This window comes from Budorcas taxicolor, chromosome 7 (assembly GCF_023091745.1).
Source record: "Budorcas taxicolor isolate Tak-1 chromosome 7, Takin1.1, whole genome shotgun sequence".
NCBI lineage: Eukaryota > Metazoa > Chordata > Mammalia > Artiodactyla > Bovidae > Budorcas > Budorcas taxicolor.
In genome coordinates, this window is record NC_068916.1 from 107,725,612 (window position 1) to 107,746,637 (window position 21,026).

Below are 21,026 nucleotides of genomic sequence, written 5' to 3' on the forward strand. Positions count from 1 at the left end.
ACCTGTTGAATGGGACCCCTGAGTCGGGAAGATCCCCTGGAGGGGGCGTGGCACGCAGTCCAGGATCTTGCCTGGAGAACCCCATGGACAGAGGAGCCTGGCGGGCTGTCCACGGGGTCACAAAGAGTTGGACACGACTGAGCAACTAAGCACATTTGAGCCCATGGTCTGCCAGTTGGTTAAGCATAGAGGTTACTGGTTACTAAGGCCAGGGTTTTTTCAGGACTGGACACAGGAGGCCAGCAGAGATATTCATTCCTCACTTTTGTGCTTTTTACACTAACTATATTGCTTTCCGTACAAACAGCACATCATTCTTTGTTTAGATTTTTTAACCTTAAACTAACACTCCATTTAGAGCAACGGTTAAAAGCAAGATCAAATAGCAAAGAGATAATTTTGTTTCTGTCAATTATGCAGCAACCATTGCCTTTTTTGACAGCCACAGGGAACCATAGGCAATTTTCACTACTCTGGACAATCGAAACCTTAACTGGCTGGCTTTACACAGGGGTCAATTATCTCCTTAACACATTCCTCTGTCTCTCGCAGCACTAACCGCTCTTCACGACCTTCGGTTTGTGATGAGATAACGAGACGATCAAGAGAAGACTGGGAACTCTGGTATTTTCATTTTGTGTGTGAGTGAAGTAAGAGTTACTCAAGCAATTACTAAGCCAGTTCAGAAGCCTTTTCTTTTCACCCACCATAGCTCACATTTGCTACAAGAACATGGGATCACCATAAACCATATGTCCTGATTATTTTGATGTAACCCTATTTAAATTTGCACTTTGTAATTTAAGGTGCTAATGTTACTTAGCCTTGTTTCCTTTCTGTAGGATAAAGAATTAGCATTGAATTTGAATTCTGACTCCTGTTTACTGACGTCAGGCAAATCTTTCTGAGTATTGTTTTTTCTATTTGTGAAGTTGTAATAATAACGACTGTATGTAGTGAGACCTAAACCACAGCGCCAGTTACTAGTAACGTTCAGTTAACCTTAGCTTAATCTATTAAAAAAAATTAATCTCCCTTCCATAATCAGTAGGAACTCATTTTCTACCACTGTTTTTGAAAGCAACACAGAACAGTGTTTCCGTCAAGGTTTGATTTGTGATTGCACACAACAGAAATAACGCTGGCTAGCTTGAGCAGGAAGTTATTTAATTAAAGGATTTGGATTGATCACAGAACCTCCAGGAGAGTTTGGGAAGCAGGCTCGGAGGCCATGTCTGCACCCCATGCAGGACTCTCCGGAGCCACACCCCACCTCTGCAGTGGGCGCAGGCGGCCAGGGGTTCCCCCAGCACCGCAGGCCCTGGAGCAGGGATGAGCAACCAGACCACAGAGCCCGTGGCTGCCCTGCTGAGGCCTGGCCAGACTGCATCCTTGCGGCCCCAGATTCGACTCGTCACCGCCTTTGGAATCGTGTCTAGGGCAGACTGGACAGACCGGACAGGCTTACGTCTTGTGTCTGTGCAGTGACCACAGGGGAGACTGGGAAAATGTCTCTTAGGTGTCTTCCTCTTCAAGGGGGAGTTGAGTTTATACCCTGGTTTATACCCTGGGGGTGCCCCCAAAGAGGAAAGGGGTTCAGGTACTGGTTGGTCCAAACAATGGCAAGTGTGCACCAGAGGATTTGAGGAGATGCAGCAAGCGCTTAGGAGAAAATGAGGGCAAGTCCTGCGCGCAGACAAAGCAGGGGGTGTCCTTCCTCGTCTCTCTTCCCCTCCCCACCCCTGGTTTTTACCTTCACGTACATAAAGGACCTCATTTCTTAGGCAGCTTCTCTCTCTCACCCAGGAGTGTGTGTGAGATCTTAGGAGGGGGCAATGGCCCTGGGCTCAGGATAATCTTGAATCCTCCCTAGTTTATTAAGGAGAAAGTGAAGTGAAAGTCACTCAGTCCTGTCAACTCTTTGCGACCCCATGGACTCTACAGTCCACGGAATTCTCCAGAATACTGGAGTGGGTAGCCTTTTGCTTCTTCAGGGGATCTTCCCAACCCAGGGATTGAACCCAGGTCTCCCACATTGCAGGCGGATTCTTTACCAACTGAGCTATCAGGGAAGCCCGGTATTAAGGAGAAAAGGGGAGTCATTTCTACAGGTTGGCCTTTATTATTATTAGCAAAGATAGCAGACTGCACTGGATTCTGACTCATTATGAGTCCTGACATTATGACTAAAGCACGGTCTAGGAAAAACAGTGTCAGGAAACCATGCCGATCAAACTGCCGGTGTGGGGCCTGCTCTGCGATCAGCACTGATTTTCAGCCAAAACTCTGGGCTTTGCTCTGTCCCCCTCCATTTCTTTACTTTCTATTGCGGACAGCAGGTTATGCTGTTGCTAATATTACATTGTTGTGGTGTCCACTCAAGCTTCCTGTATCTTTCCACATAATCTGCAATCGATTCTAAATAATTACAAATTTAAATAAAACCTTGTAACCAGCCAACATTAACTGCTGCTTTCTTCAGTTACAAGGCGTCCCAAACAATCAAGTCCACAGGCTAGTTACGTACGGTGCTTCCGATCCCAGCCGACAGTGTCAAGCACAGACCATTTTGTGGCCTATGGTGGTGTTGATTTGTGAGTTGCGCCATCACCTTATTGAACTTTTATCCTGTCAGTGACCCTTCTGCCACAATCCTCACATCCTTCAATATAAATTAGCTGTGGCTCCATGCTCATGAATGGAGAAAAGTGTGTGTGTGAGTTTGTATCTGTATATATGTTTCTCTTCAGGAAAAATCTACCGTTTTGTTAATAGCCCAAACGTCTCTTACTCGATGATCAAGGTGAGGGTATTGCCAGAGGCTGATCAGTGCCTTTAATGCCTGAGGGAAATCCCGCGGCGTGAAAATCATCGTTGGCCCTCACCTCTAGAGAGACATTTATCTAAATTTAGCACAGAAGTCCCACGAGGCATCCTATTCTCTTCAATCTGGCTCCGTTTCCTCTGGTTTTGACTTTCATCCCCTTCGATAGTTTAAATTTCTCCTTCTTACTGGAATGGTTCATGGTATCTCACTCTGAGGCCCTGTTCCCAGCTGCCTCCTTCCTCGGGACTCCCCTTGGGTTTTGGATGAAATGGACACCAAGTCTAACCTCCCAGCTACTGTCCTGGAATGTTCTGGACCTTGCCTGTTCCCAGTGTTCATTATCCTTGACGGGAGACATACATGTCAAGACACCGCTCATTCCATTGACAGTGCCGGTCTGGAGAAATGCGAAATGCTTCACCTCTATCTTTTCCAGTCTTCCTTCTGACAGTGTTTCCGAAGTACAAGAAATGAAGAAAAGGGATTCAATAGGAGAGAAGAAGCTGGAAATTGCTTGTATAATCCATAGACTACATGTTTCAAATTCCAGATAAACAAAGGATGGCTTAGAGACATATTTATAAACCTTAAATTGTTCTGACTTGCTTTTAAAACCTTAAAATTTATTACATTTCAATATGTCAGGCCCAGTGCTAGGTTATATTTGAATATACAAAATAATATAGTATAATGTAATATATTGCCAAGTAACATAAATTATATATGATATTATTAATAATATATAAACATACACACATAATTTACTTCTTACAACAACCCCATGGCACAAGGATTATGGGAAATAGTAATTATCTGGTTCAGGGCAATCAATTTGCCAGTCTGAAAAATTGGTCCTAATTTGTATTTGATGCTTGCGTGTGAATTACTGCCATAGGTTTTGTTCTTCGAGATCCCCTGAAGGAATTAAATAATGTTAGGTGACCTCCTAGAACGGCAGTTCTGCTTCTAGTAGCAGAAAATTAGGCTAGAATCCTCCGGAGATTTGCCGGCAAAATTAGCAGCAGAGGGTATAAAAGCAGCAACTAATTCTGCTAGAAAATGAGCAGAAGGGACGTCACTAGTCTTATCAGCAGCTGTGTCGTTAGTCAAAACAGTAAGAATATAAGAGTGAAGTTTCGAAGGCCAGTTTCTTTCAAGAGTTCTATTTAAGAGTCCCTGTTCTTATTTCAAGACCAGTGGAAGGATAAAGAATAATGGTAGCAAAAGAAATCTCATAGAGGTGAAAAAGCAGAGTTCTGCTCCATAATTCTGCAAAATCTGGACCGGGCTTAAGAGGGCCTTCAGGCAGCCCAGTGCTGACTGCTCAGATGCTACACACAAGCAGTTGTCAGTGTGTTCCAAGAATACTGAGAGATTTGCGAACAGAGTCCCTTTGTGGAGGGTTAGCCTGAGTGGGTCAGAGAAGGCAATGGCACCTCAATCCAGTACTCTTGCCTGGAAAATCCCATGGACGGAGGTGCCTAGTAGGCCGTAGTCCATGGGGTCGCTAAGGGGCCGACACAACTGAGCGACTTCACTTTCACTTTTCACTTTCACGCATTGGAGAAGGAAATGGCAACCGATTCCAGTGTTCTTGCCTGGAGAATCCCAGGGACGGGAGAGCCTGGTGGGCTGCCGTCTATGGGGTCGCACAGAGTCGGACACGACTGAAGCGACTTAGCAGCAGCAGCAGCCTGAGTGGGTAGGCTAACTGGATTCAACTGTGAAGGACATGCTCCAGGCCCAGGTATTCCTCACAGAAGACAGGCTGCCTTGGGCTGTCCCAGCCCCCAGTCCAGAGGCCATAAGGATGGGCATAGACCATAGCAGTGTGTTCTGCTCACTGAATTCTAGCCACAGAGCCAACACGACTGTGCATGATGCCCATCAGTTGGGGGCCCATCAGTTCTCTTTTTATTCAGTGTAAAGTTACAAGTCAACAAAAGCCTAGGGTTTGATAAGAAACCTACATTTCTCAAAGAAAAAGGACCCAGAAACTATATAAGAAAAAAGATGGTCTCACAGTTGACCAGTATGATAGACCTAATCTTATACGATGACCAGAAGGCTATGGTTTTTCCAGTGGTCATGTATGGATGTGAGAGTTGGACTGTGAAGAAAGCTGAGCACCAAAGAATTGATGCTTTTGAACTGTGGTGTTGGAGAAGACTCTTGAGAGTCCCTTGGACTACAAGGAGATCCAACCCGTCCATTCTAAAGGAGATCAGCCCTGGGCGTTCTTTGGAAGGAATGATGCTAAAGCTGAAACTCCAGTACTTTGGCCACCTCATGCGAAGAGTTGACTCTTTGGAAAAGACTCTGATGCTGGGAGGGATTAGGGGCAGGAGGAGAAGGGGACGACAGAGGATGAGATGGCTGGATGGCATCACTGACTCGAAGGACATGAGTCTGAGTGAACTCCGGGAGTTGGTGATGGACAGGGAGGCCTGGCATGCTGCGATTTATGGGGTCGCAGAGTCGGACACGACTGAGCGACTGAACTGAACTGAACTGAACTGAGATACTCAAACATGTTTGTTTACATAGAATTTTTTCCCCTGATATGACTGACCTGAATTTTATCCCTAGCTTTCAGGGTCTCTGGTCTCTAACCAGTAAATTCTCCAAGTCTGCATCCAATGTTAACACTCAATTTTGTAACTGATCAAGTCAGACTCATAACAACTGGGACAGTTAAAACATGTAGACACAAGTGTTAGCATGAAGTCTTGTGAGGACATCAAAATATGGGACTTCTGAGTCACCAAACCTCAGAAATTAACCTAACTTCCAACTAGATACAACTTCTGGTAATGTGAAATAGGACCAATATGAAATTAAAAATATAATTACTTCCCCATTTCCATACTCATTGTTGAATTGATAAAATATTCACTTTAAAAAACCCACCTGACTGTTGATTTTTCCTGAACATAATTAAGGGTCTCAGAGTATCAGTACAGTAATTCAGGCTGAATGACAATACGTCTCATGTGATAACTTTCAAGGAAATTGTGTTAAAGCCACAAGCGGTGCTGAAGAGGTGAGTAAACCAACCCCTGTCCCTTGTTCTTGGTACTAGAGAGCTCAAAAATGTCACTTTTCATCCCTCCTCTATATTGTCTAGTTTCCTCCCAGAAAATCCTGGGCTAAATCCAGAACACTCCATAAAGCTGTCCTGCTAAGGAAGTTTCCCTGGTTTTCAACTGAAGGATGGAGACTGGGCTCCCATATTGGCCTACTGTTGGTTTGTATCTTCCCACCTCTACTCTTATTTTTATTTTTTCATAGTGCCGTAATTTTCTTTTGGGAGCCATTCTTTCACGAGTCTCAGCCTATGAGATTTAGGTGGCTGCTGTTAGGATGGACCTGTACCTGGCTAACCAGCAAATTCAAACAGAGATTCTTACCTCAGGTTACCTGGAACTCATCTGTCATTGAACTTATTGGTGGTGTTACAAATTCCACTTCTTAAAAGCCAGAAGAATTCTAGCCCTCTTATCTTGGAGCAAAGTCCTTTGCTCTCTGCACAGGCAAATTCCGTTTGTGTGGCCAGGGTGCCACTAAGGTCAGGACATTTTTCATAGACAATGACAGCCCCATATTCTCCTACTGTTTTGATTTTCTGAGCTCTGCTCAGGATAAGACACTATTGATTTTGAAGGTCAAAAAGGCTAATTCTTAGAAAAGAATACCAAGAAATATGCAGTTAGGGCAGAGCTAATAGTGAGTGAGTGGAATGTAGGAACAACCTTTTTTTTTACCCTCCAGATAAGGGCAGTGAGCTTTTCCTAGGAGAAAGAAGAGAAGAAAGCTTATTCATCTATAAAAGCCCACAAGAGTGCGGGGAAACGGAAATCAGTGGCTGTTGTCATGGTGTACATCACAATCAGTGAAGGAGAGAAAGGGTGCTGAGTGGCACACAGGTGTCTTTCTAGAGCTTTTGACTCTACGAGAGGTCATGCAGCATAATGGCTGAGGTCATGAATTTCGGGGGTCAGATCGCCCGGTTCCATATCCCATCATGTCCTTCAGTAGGTGTGCCAAGTTGAGAAAGTCTCCTGCCTCCTCTGTGCCTTACTGTCTTCATCTGCAAAGAGGTTAAAGCCATCCCGTAGGTCTTTGTTCTAAGGAACCAGGGCATACAGAAGACTTGCAGCATTCCAGGCCTATCGCAAACGCTCTGTGCTTGGCAAGTAGCCCTGCGCCGTCCTGCTAGCATTTGCTGTTTATACTCACAAAGTTCGGGATTGCGTCCCAGCTCTTTGACCTATGTCTCCATCTCACCAAATCTCAGAGCCTCTCCTCAACTACCATATTTCGGACAGCATTGTCTCATTCTGGTCCAAGCCCAAAGCTGGTGGTGCAGAGGTTAAAGTGTCTGCCTGCAACGTGGGAGACCTGGGTTCGATCCCTGGGTCAGAAGGTCCCCTGGAGAAGGAAACGGCAGCCCACTCCAGTGTTCTTGCCTGGAGAATCCCATGGACAGTGGAGCCTGGCGGGCTACAGTCCACGGGTCGCAGTCGGACACGACTGAGCGACTTCACCTTCAGCTTCTTTGGATGTCTCAAGCACTCCTCCCAGCGTGATGGATCCCAGAGGGTGACTGTACCAGATTCCAGCCAAGGCCCAAACGGATGCATCTCCCATCACAGCCAACGGCGTGACTCGGCACGCGTGCCTGCGCCTCCCATCTGGAACATGGCTGAAACAGCTCCTGTGGAGCCAGCACAGGGCTGACGCTGCAGTCATCGCCAGGCCCTACAGGCAGCCCTGCCGGTCTCGGGGAGGCCAGCCTGCGTTAGCGCGTCCGCAGACGCAGAGCTCCCCGGACTGAGTGCGCGCCACACCCTCCTGTGCATGGTACCCCGGGTCCCCGCCAAGGCCTGATACTGAAATACGCATTTGTTAAATAAGCAAGGGGTTTAGAGATGAGAGCAGCTTCAGCTCTAGGGAAGACAGCTGTGTTATTGCCTCAAGATGGGTCACTCACGGATTCCTCCCAAGAACCACGTTTTCAGTGGGCAAAACAACTAGGCCATACTGTGTTTTTTAACTCAGTTTTCATTTTAAATTGGATATAGCTGATTTAAAAGTTGCAGATGAGCAGCAGAGTGATCCAGTCATACATATGCATATACCCATTCTTTTTCAGATTCTTCTCCCATACGGGTTACTACAGAATATTGAGTAGAGTTCCCTGGGCTGTATAGTGGGTCCTTGCTGATTATCTATTGTATAGATAGTAGCGTGTATACGTTAATCTCAAACTTAACTTATTATGTTGGTTTGCTGCTGCTGCTGCTGCTAAGTCACTTCAGTTGTGTCCGACTCTGTGCGACCCCATAGACGGCAGCCCACCAGGCTCCTCTGTCTCTGGGATTCTCCAGGCAAGAATACTGGAGTGGGGTGCCATTGCCTTCTCCAATTTTTATGGGTCTCTAAGACTGCTAATTCTAGTTACTCAGTTGTCCCAGGTGAAAGATACACTTTATGTGTTTATGATAAGGTTTTCTTGGTTTCAGTCTGGCAGGCTTTCTTTATGTCATGGATCAGTGCTGCACAAAGACATCTGCTTTTTCGTTTGTTTTTAAAATTTATTTGTTTTAATTGAAGGATCATCGTTTCACAGCATCATGTTGGTTTCTGCCAAACATCAACATGACTCAGCAGTAGATACACATATGTCCCCTCCCTCCTGAGCCTCCCTTCCACCTCCCTCCCCATCCCACCCCTCTATTTCTTTTCATAGAAATTCATGTGAAAAAAAGGTAAAAAATAAAGTTGCTTGAACATGGTTCAGTAACAAACCATGAACTCTTTTGGGGAGCATCCTATGAGTACTTTGATAATAGTTCCTGTGCGGTCACATTAAGGAAAACATATTGGCTTTACGTGTTAACGCTTTCTTTGCTTTTAATCTGTTGGAAATTTTAGAACAATCTTTGGCAATCATAGGCTGTATGCAAAAAAGCAAAATGGCTGTCTGGGGAGGCCTTACAAATAGCTGTGAAAAGAAGAGAAGCAAAAAGCAAAGGAGAGAAGGAAAGATAAAAGCATCTGAATGCAGAGTTCCAAAGAATAGCAAGGAGAGATAAGAAAGCCTTCTTTAGTGATCAATGCAAAGAAATAGAGGAAAAGAACAGAATGGGAAAGACTAGAGATCTCTTCAAGAAAATTAGAGACACCAAGGGAACATTTCTTGCAAAGATGGGCTCGATAAAGGACAGAAATGGTATGGACCTAACAGAAGCAGAAGATATTAAGAAGACGTGGCAAGAATACACAGAAGAACTGTACAAAAAAGATCTTCATGACCCAGATAATCACGATGGTGTGATCACTCACCTAGAGCCAGACATCCTGGAATGTGAAGTCAGGTGGACCTTAGGAAGCATCACTACGAACAAAGCTAGTGGAGGTGATGGAATTCCAGTTGAGCTATTTCAAATCCTGGAGGATGATGCTGTGAAAGTGCTGCACTCAATATGCCAGCAAGTTTGGAAAACTCAGCAGTGGCCACAGGACTGGAAAAGGTCAGTTTTCATTCCAATCCCAAAGAAAGGCAATGCCAAAGAATGCTCAAACCACCACACCATTGCACTCATCTCACATGCTAGTAAAGTAATGCTCAAAATTCTCCAAGCCAGGCTTCAGCAGTATGTGAACCGTGAACTCCCTGATGTTCAAGCTGGTTTTAGAAAAGGCAGAGGAACCAGAGATCAAATTGCCAACATACACTGGATCATGGAAAAAGCAAGAGAGTTCCAGAAAAACATCTATTTCTGCTTTACTGACTATGCCAAAGCCTTTGACTGTGTGGATCACAATGAACTGTGGAAAATTCTGAGACAGATGGGAATACCAGACCACCTGACCTGCCTCTTGAGAAATCTGTATGCAGGTCAGGAAGCAACAGTTAGAACTGGACATGGAACAACAGACTGGTTCCAAATAGAAAAAGGAGTACATCAAGGCTGTATATTGTCACCCTGCTTATTTAACTTATATGCAGAGTACATCATGAGAAACGCTGGGCTGGAAGAAACACAAGTTGGAATCAAGATTGCCGGGAGAAATATCAATAACTTCAGATATGCAGATGACACCACCCTTATGGCAGAAAGTGAAGAGGAACTAAAAAGCCTCTTGATGAAAGTGAAAAAGGAGAGTGAAAAAGTCGGCTTAAAGCTCAACATTCAGAAAACGAAAATCATGGCATCTGGTCCCATCACTTCATGGGAAATAGATGGGGAAACAGTGGAAACAGTGTCAGACTTTATTTTTGGGGGCTCTAAAATCACTGCAGATGGTGACTGCAGCCATGAAATTAAAAGACGCTTACTCCTTGGAAGAAAAGTCATGACCAACCTAGATAGCATATTCAAAGGCAGAGACATTACTTTGCCGACTAAGGTCCGTCTAGTCAAGGCTATGGTTTTTCCTGTGATCGTGTATGGATGTGAGAGTTGGACTGTGAAGAAGGCTGAGCGCTGAAGAATTGATGCTTTTGAACTGTGGTGTTGGAGAAGACTCTTGAGAGTCCCTTGGACTACAAGGAGATCCAACCAGTCCCTTCTGAAGGAGATCAGCCCTGGGATTTCTTTGGAAGGAATGATGCTAAAGCTGAAGCTCCAGTACTTTGGCAATCTCACGCGAAGAGTTGACTCATTGGAAAAGACTCTGATGCTGGGAGGGATTGGGGGCAGGAGGAGAAGGGGACGACAGAGGATGAGATGGTTGGATGGCACCACGGACTCGATGGACGTGAGTCTGGGTGAACTCCGGGAGATGGTGATGGACAGGGAGGCCTGGCGTGCTGCGATTCATGGGGTCGCAAAGAGTCAGACACGACTGAGCAACTGAACTGAACTGAACTGAGGCTGCATTAATCACTGTATCATGAATTTATATTAGGTTTAGGAAATCTTGCAAACATTTATAACATTTAGTTTTTCTTTAACTTGCTAGAAGGAAGCTTGTGAATAATTTGTTAGTTGAGACATCTGTGAAAACAGATTTGGTTAATTTATTAAGGAAATAGTTGCTACAATCTCTCGGAGCAAAACCTCCTTCCCTGCTGTATTTTCTGAGTTCTGTCCCTAGTATGTGAATCTGAGAACTAGGCTACTTAAGACCAGACTTAGAAAAGACTGTAGCAACAAACTGGATATCCGTATGGGCGTTCATTTTCTCCAGCATTAAGTGTTAATGGCAGACACTTGTTAACTTAGCTCACTTTCTGTAACTCTTAGAAGGAAATCCAGTTTTATTCATGGCAAGAGCTGATGCAGCTGGAGGGTGGATTTTCTTGGTAAGTTACAGAGGGGCTAAGAGAGATGCTGGGGTGTGCTTGCTGTTATGCCAGGATGAATTTTGCTTCTAAAGCAGCTCATAGCATGAGAGAAGCCATCTCATATATAGCAGCTTGTCATAAATTAAGTTAACCTTGGGACAAAAGAATATTTTCGGAGAACTTTTCTCTAAGAGCAAGTCCTCTGGCTTATCAGATAGTTAACAAAAGTAACTCCTTTAATACGTATTGGCATCTCAAATTCAGTTTGGTTTCAAGAAATCCAGAGAAGAGATCTGTTTACTGTATATCTGTGCCTAAGCGCAATGCCACAAACCAGGCAAGGAACTGCAAAATGCTCTCGTGGGGTTCACCGTGAATAGTGAACAACATAAATACAACTAAGAAAGGCACCCCATCCATCCACTGAGCAAATACTAAATGTGAACTCAGAGCTTCCCGTCTCTGTAAAACATGGAAGAAAATGCGGGAACCAGAATAGCTGACGTTATGGAGCCCCAGTTTGATTTGCTACTGGTACATAATTAAAGCCCAATGTATGAAAACACAGTAGGATTTAGTCATTCATCCGACACTTATTTTCACCCTTACCATGAGAAAAAGCACTGAAGTGAGGGCCTGACAAGACCCGATGCCTATCCTCAGTTATATAGCAATTACCTGGTATAGAAAAACCATGATGCTTGAAATGAACAAACAGGTTTATTCCACAACCTGAAGCACCGAATCCCTACCTCCCCACTGGCCCCTTCTGTTGCACATGGTCCGAGTGGTAAAAGCTACAGCAGGGGGCGGCAGTGTGTCCGACTACATACTGGCGCCCTTCACGTCCAGGGCAGTTTACCAGGCTTCCCAACACAGTGTGCCTGCCCTGCTGTGGTCCACCAGGGTCTGTTCAAGTGTCATGGCCAAGAAGTCGCTCAGTCATGTCCGACTCTTTGTGACCCCATGGGCTTTAGCCCGCCAGGCTCCTCCATCAATGGGATTTTTCCAGGCAAGAATACTGGAGTGGGTTGCCATTTCCTTCTCCAGGGGATCTTCCCAACCCAGGGATCGAACTCGGGTCGCCCTCATTCCAGGCAGACTCTTTACCCTCTAAGCCACCAGGGAATCCTTGGAGGGTCTGCCCAAGAAGAGCTCAAATGCATTTTAAAAAATAGACTTTGCTCTCCAAGAAGCCTGTTCAGCCAGTCTTGGAGGCAGAAATCCTAGCCATGGACGGTAGCTTTGGTCACACTCCTGAACACTGGCCTCTCGACTCCTGTGCACTCAGCCACAGGTTACGAGCCACATCGGCTTGCTTCCTGCTGCCTTTCCAGTCCTGGCTGGCCCTGGCAAGGAGCCTACACTGAGTTTTGTACCGTCGCACCAGAAGCCCCAGCACGTCTGCCCTTAGCTCGGCCCCATCAGCTGTCCTAACGCGGGGCTCGGGAGGGCGGGCTAGGACGGGCTTGCTCTGGGCCTCAGATGAGCATTCTGACCCCTCTTCTCTGCTTACAGAAGCTGCGAGGTATTGGACAAAATAGTTAACCCTCCCAGACACTAGGACTTCTACTTCAAGGCAGAATATAGTTTTTAACCTCCTCTGTGAGGAGGATTAAACGAGGTAATGCAGGTCAACTGCTCAGCATGTGACTGTGCTAAGCAGGGGAGAGCAAGCACTTCCTTCTCTCTCAGACCCTCACTTCAACGAGCCAGCCTCCACTCTTGCGCCTGATTGTTAGCCAGCTTAGCTCTTGAGTGTCCATTCCCCACATTTGGCAGCCTGTCTCATCCAGGCCCTCCATGGAGAGCCCCCGGTCCCTTGCCCGTTCCCCTCATCAACAGATGACGCAGTGCCTGTGAAACATGGGGTTCCCACAGACAGTTCATGCGTCACCTGGGCACAGTGATGGTTCGGATAAAGAGATGCCGAGTATAGGAGTGAAGGGCTGAGCTTAGGCCAAGCCCCGTTACTCCTCGAGAGAATCGCGGGGCAGGTCAAGCGGAGAGAAGAGGCTGACTTTATTTCTTCCGGGTCCCTGTCCTATTCCTCACACCCAGGACCAAGCGTGACGTTGTGTTTGAAGGCCGCCAGGAATCCTAGCGCCAGACTGCCTGGGTTCAAGTCTTGATTCTACCGTTCACTAGCTGATGACCTAGAGGGAGTTCCTTAACCTCACACCTCGGTTTCCTCAACCACAAGGCAAGGACAGTACCTACCCGACAGGGCTGTTTCAGGAGCCACTCAGTTCAGTCCTGGGAACTGCTGAGAACAGGCTTAGGACACAGTAAACCCGATCCAAGTGCTTTCAGAACAGAACACATCTAAACTGCCAGGTGTTAACCTGTCCCTAAACCTTGAAGGGCGCGTGTGTGCACCAGCTCTTCCCTTTTGCCTAGTCACACCCGGGAGAGCTCTGGTGAAGCCACTCATGGAAATCCTGCGGGTGCTGCTGTTGCCATGCTTGCTCAAAAATCTAGAAACGCAGCCTCAATGCACGCCACCCTTTCTTCCATCAGAAAACAAAGGATGTGGGCTTCGTGAAATTAGATGAAGTGAGCTCCCTTGAATGGATTATCCAAGGCTTCTACTTGACTGAAAAAATAAGGCTAGCTCTTTGTATATAAAATTTGAAAAAAAAAAATCTTTAGAGTGAAAATGCCAGTTAACACTGGGGCAAACTGGATGGCTTTAATGGTAAAGGTTATACATGCTCAGACCCCTGACTGCTTCCTGTCTCCCCTTGAAGAGTGCATCTTGTCACATTTGTGTCCCCCAAAGCGCTCCCCTCAGCTTCCTTCTGCCACACGGCCTGCCTTCATCTCTGAACCGAGGGAGCCCGCTCCTGTTTAGATCATCTTGTCCCCTTTTGCTTGATGCCCTGGCTGAGCACTCACCAGGTCCTGAGGGACACGGACGAACGAGAAACAGGTGGGATGGGTTGTCCTGGGACTTCCGATTTTGAGAATAAGAACTGAGTTTTTCCTGCTTTGTAACTCTGTCTAAACAACTGGTAAACTGGTTTTCACTTACATGGACATTTGATAAACTTAGACTCAAGGAGCAGTTAGCAAAGAGACAGGAGAACAGGACTCTGTTAGAAATAAGGCTGTGTTTTCTTGGATAAGTGACTTCCAGGTCTGGAGTTTCTGATCCCTTAACTGTCTGACGTTAGGGCTGGCCTGCGTTGTCTTCAAAGGCTCCCGCCTCCTCTGAATGTCACTAAATTGCATTTGTGAAATGTTAAGATAACTGCAGGTGGGTACCCTAGTGTTAGCTGCCTTTTAAGTGAGGGGGTTGGAATTTAAAAATAAGATAAATTACTGAGACATCTGTGAAAGAAGCATGGAAGTTTCTAAGATCGGCTTCACAGGCTGCTTTTGAGTTATTATAGCTTCACTATTGAAGACACCTAGTGGGGCAGCACCCTGTGATGGCCTAGCAGGGTGGGGCTTGGGAGGGAGGTGTAGAGGGAAGGGATATGTGTATTCCTATAGCTGTATAGCAGAAACTAACACAGCAGTGTAAAGCAATTATACCCTAATTAAAAAATTTTTTAAATAGTTCACTATTTAGATTTTTGTTTTAAACTAGAAATATAATAATAAAAAGAGAGTTAAGGTGATACCAGGTAAAGGATGGAGTTAGCACTGTATCTTTTAAAACAATTGATAGGAAATTTTAGTTTTAACATAACTGTTTGGTGATAAAGTCTCTTTTCTCCTTGAGTGAGGTAAATATCTACTTATCCAAAAGTGAGTACACAGGGGGTAAAATTATCCACAAAACTTAGCTCAGTGTGAGTCTGAAGTAATGACTTCCATGGGCAATTAGGCTTATGAATCCAGGTTCTCTGCAAATTGTATGTACTTGTATTTACAGTTTGATCTGTATATATTAAATGACTGATGATTAAGAGTAAAAAAAAGTTATACAATCCATACTTCTATGATTTTTTTTAAAAAGCAGCCTGAATACCACCATAGTAAATTCTACTGAAAGTGAAATGTCAGGGAAAATATAAGTCCAGTACTCCCTTATATCAATAATCAGTGTTGGGTTAGACTCACACAGGCCTTTAAGGTCATTCAAAACCTGCCATTTCGCAGAGGCCTAGGGAAAGTGAGCTTCCCAAGGTCACTCCATGGCTCAACAGCAGAGCTGGAGATCTGACCTTTCCTCTGTGGATTAATTCCACCGACTCTGTCCTCTGTGCGTGGAGCAAATGGACACAGATGACATCTGCTACCGATCTTTTAAAGATGCTCAGTTTAGAAGGCTCAGAATATCCTTACATTACGAGTCTTTGTTTTAGCTGTGTATCTTAGTCCAGTTGCTTATTATTAAGCTAAACCTTTCATTTATCCTTATAACCTAAACATTTCTTTTAAGAGTCCCCCCTTTCTCCTTCTTTTTCCATTTTTGTATTTTGTATAAAAGGGTTTCCCAGGTGGCACAGTGGTAAAGAATCTGCCTGTAATGCGGGAGATTCGGGTTCAACCCCTGGGTCGTGAAGATCCCCTGGAGTAGGAAATGGCAAGCCTCTCCAGTATTCCTGCCTGGGAAATCCTATGGGCAGAGGAGCCTGGGGGCTACAGTCCATGGGGTCGCAGAGTCAGACACGACAGAGCGACTGAGCGCACACACACATTCTGTATAAAGCTCACCTTCGCTTGCTTTACCTGTAATCTTACTCAGCTTGGTCTGACCGTTGGTGCAGCCCTTGAAAAACTATAGCATTTCCATTTAGGATCCGCAGCAGGATTTACTTTCAATTTTGAAAGCTGGCACATATACATTTATGTCTGGTATTTCTTGCATTTCAGTTATTTTTGAGCTGCTGTCAAAGATTTAATGTTGACTATGTAAGCTTTCTCTCATCTGACACTTTGAAGGTAAGTCCCTTCATCCTGGGTCATCCTAGGGAACCACACCTTAAGTCCGGGATAGAATGCTAACTATTACTTGACCCATGTGTTTGCTATGGTGACCCATTAGAGGGCACAGGTGGTGGGGCAATAAACATAAAATGAGTGAAGGAGGAATTCAGTTTAGATGCTGCTCAGGCAAAGAAATTGTTACATCAAGTTTGCACAGGTGGTTAAATTATCAGCTTCTTTCATTCTAAGCTGGTAAAACACATTTTCCCAGAAACACTGGAGAGAGAAGCCCTCTTCTTCATCTCTGCTTCTGTAGGGAAAGAAAGTCATTTCCCACATCGATGCGACCCTATGTGCTATAATGTCTTAGCTTCCAGTATAGGCTGATTGCTAGAAAGGAAACTTAATCTCTGAGACTGAGTTAACATGATGCTTCTAGAACTGTCAGTGTGAAAACCTGATGGTGAGGAATTCGGCTTTTGATTACGTCAGACTAGCTTATATAGCAGACCAAACCTCTCATTGGCTAAAATCATAAAAGCTGCATAAGGAAAACATCTGAAGCCATCCAAGGGCTTCCAAGAACCTTCCCCCTGTGCTTGAAGAGCTGTGATGCTGAAGAAAAGGGAAGCTAGGGAGAGCCTGACATTTGGTTGAACATTTCTCCTGAGCTCTCTGATGATTTGTCAACAATGGATGAAATGAATAAAAACTAAGCAGAATTTCTGGCAGGCTCACAAGGCTGATGAGACAAAAATTTGAGTTTAAGCCCCATCAGAGAAGAGGGCTGGTAAAACCTCTATACTTTCAATGAGCCCCTATGAAGGCTTCAAGTGAAAGTGAAAGTTTCTCAGTAAAGTGTCTGACTCTTTGCGACCCCAGGAACTATACAGTCCATGGAATTGTCCAGGCCAGAATACTGGAGTGGGTAATCTTTCCCTTCTCCAGGGGATCGTCCCAACCCAGGGATTGAACGCAGGTCAACCGCATCGTGGGCAGATTCTTTACCCACTGAGCCACAAGGGAAGCCCAAGAATCCTGGAGTGGGCAGCCTCTCCCCTCTCCAGCAGATCTTCCCGACCCAGGAATCGAATCGGGGTCTCCTGCATTGCAGATGGATCCTTTACCAACTGAGCTATCAGGGAGGCCCATGAAGGCTTAAACTTTAGGGCAAGAGGGAACATACCTGCCCTCACAAAAATTGAAACCAAGATTTGAGTTGTTTCAAACCCCAATTAGATTAAAATAGTCTGCCTCTAACCTAACTGCCTAACAGAAGCTGAAGTTTATTCTCTTGAGGAGGAAGACGACATCACCCAGAGCCTCAAAGTATATCTACAGTCTTTCAAAAACAAGGTCTGGAATTTAATTTTAAAATTACCAGGAAAAAAATAGAAGAAAGTCTGTGAACCTAGGTTAGGCACAAATTCCTTAGCCATGGCAGCAAAAGCTCAATCTATCAAGGAATAAATGGATATATCAGACTTTCTCAAAACTGAAACCTCCTATTCTTTGAAAGACACTTTCAGGAGAACAGAAAGAGAAGCTATAGAATGATGGGAAACGTTTGTAAATTATATTTCTGATAAAGGACTTGAATCCAGAGTATGTAAAGATCTCTCAAAACACCCACTAATAAGAGAACAAATCATTCAATTAAAAATGAACAGAAGAGTTGAAAGGAGACTTCACCAAAAGCAACATATACATGACACCTGAGTGCATGAAAAATGCTCAACATCCTTAGTTATTAAGGATGTGAAAACGTAAGTTAAAATCACAACGAGATGCCACACATTCTAGTTACAATGATGAAAAAAAGAGACAAAGTCAAATCCTCGCAAAGACGCACTAGACTCGCTGGCGTCCATGTATTTCTGGGGGGAATGGAGAGTGGCACAGTCAGTTTGGGAAATGAAAGGGTTTCCATTTCTCATAAGATTAATCATACACAATGAAAGGGTTTCCATTTCTCATAAGATTAATGATACACTTAAAATAAGACCTAGCAATCCTACTCCTATTTATTTTCCCAAGACAAATAAAAATTTACATTCACACAAAACCTGTATATGAATGTCCACAGTAACTTTATTTGTAATCACCTCAAACTAGAGAGAATCACAGAGGGTGATTTCAATTACGTCTCTCAGTAACAGACTGACGAGGCATACGAACTTTAGCTAGAATATAGATAATTTAACAACATGGTTTACAAAATGGAACTTATTGGTGCATCTAGGAAATTGCACCCCAAACTTCAGAATAGAAACAATGCTTCTAGTGCTTTTGAGTTATTTACAGATTGAGCTACACTGGACCATAAAACATGTCCCTGCAAACTTCAAATGACGCAATAGTGAGCATACTCCCGGCCACAGTGAAATGAAGCCAAAAAGCTACCTAAAAAAGTAGGGAGCCACCGAATGCCCCCAAATTCAGAGTGTATTTACACAAAATCTGTTGTTTAAAGAGGAGAGATCAATAAAAGTTATAAAATATTTTGGACTGAAGTGTATGAACAGAATATATCAAATATATTCTAAATATATAGATATATTCTAGATATATTCTAAATATATCAAATAGAATATATCCAGTCTTATAGAATGCAACTTACATTAAAAGGGAAATGTATAACTTTTAGTGCATATATTTCAAAGAAAAAAAGACAAAATCAATTATCTAAGCATTTGCCCCAAAAGGTAAAGAAAAGAAAACACCAGTAGAATCACCAAAAGTAGAAGGAAAAAATAATATATAGAAGTTCAAAAAAACAATGAAATAGCATTAAATCCAATAATAAGAATAAACAAATGTAAAAACTAGTCCCTTTAAAAGTCTAATAAGAAAGATAAACCCTTGACAATAATGATGAGAGAGAAAGAGAATTCCTAACACCACTTGTAGAAATGATGACATCACATAAATTCTTCATCTGTTACAAACACATAGTGGAATAGTATTAACTTTTTGCCAACAAATTGAAAAGTCAAATAAAATAGGCAAGTTGATTGAAAAAACACAACCTTTTTCAAAAATGATATGAGAAGAAAAAACATATGATTATCACTAAATATAAGTAATCAGATTTCTATTTAAAACTCATCCCATAAAAAATTACAGGCCAAAATGACACCATTGATGAATTCTCCTAAACATTAAAGGACAAAATAATATTAATATTATACAAACACTTCCAGAGAACAGAAAACAACAGTCAGCTTATTTTTGAGGCCACCATAATCTTGAGAAGAAAAGCCTATATGAATATTACAGAAAAGAAAAATTAGAGTCAATCCCTTTCATGAACATGGATGTAAACAAAATGCTAGCAAGCCAAAGCCAGTGATATGCAGAAAAGACACAGACAGCATGGTCAATGAGGTAAGCTTGGTTTAGTTATACAGAAACAGTCAGTATAATTCATTGCATTAAAAGAACAAAGAAAACATCATATCTCATAGAGCTGTTTAAAACATTTGATGAAATTTAATACCCATTCAAAAACAGCAAAATAAAAAACCTCTCAGCATAACAGAAGGAAACTTCCTTAATTTGACCAACTCTATCTTTTAAAAAGATTTCTCTGTTGGTTCAGCAATAAAGAACCCACCTGCAATGCAGGAGACCTGGGTTCGATCCTTGGGTCGGGAAGATCCCCTGGAGAAGGGAATGGCAACCCACTCCAGTGTTCTTGCCTGGGAAATCCCATGGACAGAGGAGCCACGCCCGTGGGGTGCAAAAGAGCTGGACATGACTTGGTGACCAAACAACGGCAAATACAAGACGACTAACGCTTTGCAGGTTGTTGAATGTAAACAAATTAACCAGTTAAATACATGTAACTGAAAGTAATTTTCTCGCCAGCCCTTTTATCACGCTTATTTCATTCTTTATTTAAGTCTTCTCTTGAGATTCATTTTGTGTTCACAGCCCTACATAGTCCAAAGAGTCGCACGTGACTTGGAGTGGACAGCAACAGCAACATCTATTTGAACAGCCGGTCGCCAGCTTCAGAACAAGCAGCGAACTGCAGAAAGCACTGCCCGGAGGTTGGCAAGGAGAGCAGGACACGTGCAACCTATGCTTTTATTTGACACTGTCTCGGAGGTTCTAGCCTGGGCAGTAAGTCAAGAAAAGTAAGGAAAAGATGTCAGGATTGGAAAAGGTACCGTCATTATTCACAGTCATAATGGTCCAAGCTTGGACACAACTCACAAGTCCTTCAACAGTGGAACGGATGAATGCATTGCAGTGTATTCGCATAAAGAAATACTATGCTGTAGTAACAAAGAGCAGATGACTGATCCATGTAAAATGTGGATTAATCTCACAGATGTTTATGTTAAGGAACAAAAAAACAAGAACAAGTACTATGTAATTCCATTCACATAAAATTCAGAACCATTTAAGGCCAGTCTGTGGTATTAGTGTGAACAGCAGCTGCCTTAGGGTATGGCAATGTTGGTGTCTGCTAGGCTGCTTCTCTTGTGCAGTGAAGGTGCTGTTTCTTGACTTCTGTGGCAACTACAGAGGCATATTCATATAACAGAATTCATCAGACAGAGCAATTATGATTTTTACATGTTTGCACAGATGTGTATTACATCCGTAAAATTTTGTTTGAGTAAAACTAATGGGGACTCAGACAGGAGCACTTCCCACTTAAAGGGATCACAGAACAACAAGATTATTTTCCATTTCCAATTTTTTTAACCCCAAATAATAAATAGCACAATTCTGACAGAACTGAATAATGGAAACAGACAACTTTGTACTAGTTTTTATTTCTTTCATCAGAAAGGCAGGGTGTAAGCTAATAGTACATTATAGGAAAATACTTCATAATGTTTACATTTCCTTTGCTCTTTATCGAGTTTCTTAAATGTATATTCAAGGAGGTTGTGACTATTTCCTTGGGAGTGCTATATTCTTAAAAGGAAGCAAGGGAGGTAGTTCAGGTTCAGTCACGTTCGTGACGCTACTGAAGACTGCCCAGTAGATAAGAATCCATATGCC